This window comes from Chiloscyllium plagiosum, chromosome 37, assembly GCF_004010195.1.
Source record: "Chiloscyllium plagiosum isolate BGI_BamShark_2017 chromosome 37, ASM401019v2, whole genome shotgun sequence".
In the NCBI taxonomy this organism is placed as follows: Eukaryota; Metazoa; Chordata; class Chondrichthyes; order Orectolobiformes; family Hemiscylliidae; genus Chiloscyllium; species Chiloscyllium plagiosum.
This window is the reverse complement of record NC_057746.1, coordinates 8,390,724-8,395,720: the sequence shown is the minus strand read 5'-3', so window position 1 is coordinate 8,395,720 and position 4,997 is coordinate 8,390,724.

Sequence of the window (4,997 nt, the reverse complement as noted above, 5' to 3'; positions counted from 1 at the left end):
CTTGAAAGGATATTGGAGCGGGAGGGGGAGGATCCAGTTGTTGTGGTCCACGTTGGTACCAACAACATAGGCAAGACTAGGGTGGAGGACCTGTTTGGGCATTACGAAGCACTAGGCAGGAAATTGAAGCACAGGTCCTCAAGGGTCATAATCTCCAGACGTTTCATCAGTGGCGACCTCCAAGTGAAGTGAAGCTGTTGTCTCCTGCTTTCTATTTATATCTTTCTCCTGGATGGGGTTCCTGGGGTTTGTGGTGATGTCATTTCCTGTTTGTTTTCTGAGGGGTTGATAGATGGCATCTAGATCTATGTGTTTGTTTATGGCATTGTGGTTGGAGTGCCAGGCCTCTAGGAATTCTTTGGCGTGTCTTTGCTTAGCCGGTCCCAGGATAGATGTGTTGTCGCAGTCGAAATGGTGTTTTTTTTTCTTCTGTGTGTAGGGCTACGAGGCAGAGAGGGTCGTGTCTTTTTGTGGCTAGCTGGTGTATTGAGTGAGTACTGTAATGTCAAAGTGGTCTCTCTGAGGATGTATGCTTCATGGTTCAAGGGGCAGCTGGAAACATCCTCTGTGAACTCATTGGTGTTTTGTTTTGTTTTGCAGGTTGTGATTGGGGATGCTGATGATTATATACACATGCGGGTGTTCCAGCCACTGCCTGGCTCGGGTGAGAAAGTGTCACTGTCAGATATCCAAATGGGCAAGAAGCTGTTTGATGTGATTGGGTACTTCTAGGACAGACCCAGAGCATTGCTTGTACCTCCCTCTCTTCACCATCGAATGCTGTTTCCCTGCATTTTCCCTCCCTCTTGGTCCTGACCACTGGGCTCTCCCTGCCTCCCAGCTGCCTCTGCCCCAATAGACTGGAGTGGTTGAAGAAACCAGCTCACCATTATCTCCTCCACGGCGATTATTAACACGGCAATAAATGCTGGGCCATGCTTCAATGCTAGTGCTCCATGGGATTTATGATTCCAATGCAAAAAACCCCTCTTCCCTCTTTACATCAACCATCTCCAGTTCAGAAAGCCTTAATGCAGTGCTCATTGAAACTTGCTCTCTGCAAGGGTGCCCTGGTCCCCTGAACAGCCCCACTCCCGAAAAGACATCTGAAGATCTGAACTGCTCCTGTGACATCGCAAGCTGACCTTAGAATTCCTCCCCCCCAACGCCCAGTAACTGGGTTATTCAATTGGAATCTCATTGCACAGCATTCAATAAAATAATTCTGAACATTTCCTTGTGGCCATTGATTCTTTCGATTTTGGGAGTGAGTAGATGGATTCAGGAAACAGTTGCCCTTCACTGAGTGCCCTGAGAGTCGGCCATTTATATCTGAAGACAGGGATAAAGGTCTATGATATACATCAACAAAGAACAATGCAGCACTGAAACAGGCCCTTCGGCCCTCCAAGCCTGCACTGACACACCTTGCCCTTCCAGACTAAAGCTGCCTTCCCATACAGGATCCGAAACCCTCTATTCCCTTCCTATTCATGTATTCGTCCCTGTGCATCCCGAATGCTGCTGTTGTGTCTGCTTCTACCATATCCTCTGGCAGCGTGTTCCAGATGCAAACCACCCTTTGTGTGAAGAACCTGCCTCACGCATCTCTTTTAAACTTGCTCCCTCTATCACACCTTGAACCTGTGTCCCTTAGTAACTGGCCCTTCCCCCCTGCGAGAAAGCTTCATGCATTCCACTCTATCCACACCATCCACAATCTCATAAACTTCTATCGCCCCTCAACCTCCTGCTTTCCAGTGAAATCAAATTCTGTCTGTCCAACCTTTCTTCATCACTAAAGTCCTCTATATTCAGCAACATCCTGGGAACCTTTTTCTGCAATTTGTCCAAAGCATCCACATCCTTCTGGTTGTGTGGTGACCAGAACCATATGCAATATTCCAAACTAAAGTTCTATAAAGCTGCAGTATAACTTCTAGTGAAGGCAAGCGTGCGAGAAGCCTTTTTTACTACTATATCTACCTACACTACCACCTTCAGTGATAGAACATAGAACATTGCAGCACAGTACAGGCCCTTCGGCCCTTGATGTTGTGCCAGCCTGTGTAACCAATCTGAAACCCATCTGTCCAACAATATTCCATTTTCATCCATATTTATCCAATGACCATTTAAATCTCTTAATTTTGGTGAGTCTACTACTGTGGCAGTCTCAGGCCCCTACAGCTGTCTAAGTAACGAAAATACCTCTGACATCTGCCTTACATCTATCACCCCTCAAAGCAATGTCCCCTCATGCTAGCCATTACCATCCAAAGAAAAAGGCTCTCACTGTCCACCCTATATAACCCTCTGATTATCTTATATGCCTCAATTAAGTGAACTCTTAACTTTCTCTCTCATGAAAACAGCCTCAAATTCCTCAGCCTTTCCTCATAAATCCTTCCCTCCTTACTAGGCAACATCCTGGTAATCTACTCTGCACCCTTTCCAAAGCTTCTGCATCCTTCCTACAATGTTGTGATCAGAACTGTATGCAGTACTCCAAGTGTGGCCACACCAGAGATTTTACAGCTGCAACATGACCTTGTGGCTCCGAAACTCAATCCCAATACCAATAAAAGCCAGTACACCATATGCCTTCTTAACCACCCTGTACATCTGGAATGGCAACTTTCAGGGATCTATGTACATGGACACTGAGATCTCTCTGCTCATCTACACTGCCAAGAATCTTACCATTAGCCCAGTACTCTTTATTGCTGATGCTCCTTCCAAAGTGAATCACCCCACACTTTTCCACAGTAAACTCAATTTGCCACCTCTCAGCGCAGCTCTGCAGCTTAGTTATGTCCCTCTGTAACCTACAACAACCTTCAGCACGATCCACAACTCCACCGACCTTCGTGTCATCCATAAATTTACTAACCTATTCTTCTGCACCCTCATCCAGGTCATTTATAAAAGTAAAAAAAAGCACTGGCCCCAAAACTGATCCTTGTGGTACACCATTAGTAACTGAACTCCAGGATGAACATTTCCCCATCAACCATGACCCTCTGTCTTGTTTCAGCAAGCCAACTTCTTATCCAAACCACTAACTCGCCCTCATTCCCATGTCTTCGCATTTTGTGCAATAGCCAACCGTGGAGAACCTAATCAAGCGCCTGACTGAGATCCATATACAGAACATGTGTGGAACCACAGGAGATGGAGGAGATACTAAATGAATATTTTGCACCAGTGTATACTATGGAAAAGGACATGGAACATATAGAATGTAGGGAAATAGATGGTGATATTTGAAAAAGGTCGACATTAGAGGAGGGAGTGCTGGATTTCTTGAAATGCATATAAGTGGATAAATTCCCAGGACCTGGTCAAGTGTACCCTAGAACTCTGTGAGAAGCTAGCGAAGTGATTGTTGGGTCTCTTGATGAGATATTTGTCTCATTGATAGTCACAGGTGAGGTGCCACCACTAATCCAGAATCTGGTTTCCAGCATCTGCAGTCATTGTTTTTACCACCCTGATGTCGGTGATGGGCAAGTTGTTGGAGGGAATCCTGAGGGACAGGAGGGAAAGGCAAGGACTGATTCGGGATAGTCAACATGGTTTTGTGCGTGGGAATTGATGTCTCACAAACTTGATTGAGTTATTTGAAGAAGTAGCAAAGAGGATTGATGAGGGCAGAGCGGTAGGTGTGATCTATATGGACTTCAGTAAGGCATTCGTCTTTGTTTCCCATGGGAGACTGATTAGCAAGGTTAGATATCACGGAATACAGGGAGAACTAGCCATTTGGATACAGAACTGGCTCAGAGGTAGAAGACAGAGCGTGGTGGTGGAGGGTTGTTTGTCAGACTGGAGGCCTGTGACCAGTGGAGTGTCACAAGGATCGGTGCTGGGTCCCCTACTTTTTGTCATTTATATTAATGATTTGGATGCGAGCATATGAGGTACAGTTAGTAAGCTTGCAGATGACACCAAAATTGGAGGTATAGTGGACAGTCAAGAAGGTTACCTCAGATTACAACAGGATCTTGATCAGATGGACTAATGGGCAGAGGAGTGGCAGATGGAGATTAAGTTAGATAAATGTGAGGTGCTGCATCTTGGGAAAGCAAATTGTAGCAGAACTTATACACTTAATGGTAAGTGCCTAGAGAGTATTGCTGAACAAAGAGACTTTGGAGTCCAGGTTCATAGCTCCTTAAAAGTATAATTGTAGGTAGATAGGATAGTGAAGAAGGCGTTTGGTATGCTTTCCTTTATCGGTCAGAGTATTGAGTACAGGAGTTGGGAGGTCATGTTGCTGACATTGGTTAGGCCACTGTTGGAATATTGCGTGCAATTCTGGTCTCCTTCCAATTGGAAGGATGCTGTGAAATTTGAAAGGGTTCAGAAAAGACTTACAAGGACGTTGCCAGGGTTGGATATTTGAGCTATAAGGAGAGGTGAAATAGGCTGGGGCTGTTTTCCCTGGAGTGTCGGAAGCTGATGGTTAACCTTAGGTTAGGAAATCTGTTCGGCATGGACGAGTCGGATCGAAGGGTCTGTTTTCATGCAGTACATCTCTATGTCTCTATGACTATGACATCAACCACTTTACCCTCATCCACCTGCTTGGTCACCTTCTCAAAGAACTCAATAAGGTTTGTGTGGCACGACCTCTCCGTCACAAAACTGTTTTGACTGTCCCTCAACAACTTATTCCTTTCTAGATGATTATAAATCCTGTTTCTGATAACGTTTTCCAACACATTGACCTTACAGAGGTTTATAAAATTATGAGGGGCATGGATAGGATAAATGGACAAAGTCTCGTCCCTGGGGTGGGGTAGTCCAGAACTGGAGGCCATAGGTTTGGGCTAAGACGGGAAAGATATAAAAGAGATCCAAGGGGTAACGTTTTCACAGAGTGGTGTGTGTATGGAATGAGCTGCCAGAGGAAGTGGTGGAGGCTCGTACAATTGTAACATTTAAAAGGCATCTGGATGGGTATATGAATAGGAAGGGTTTGGAGGGATATG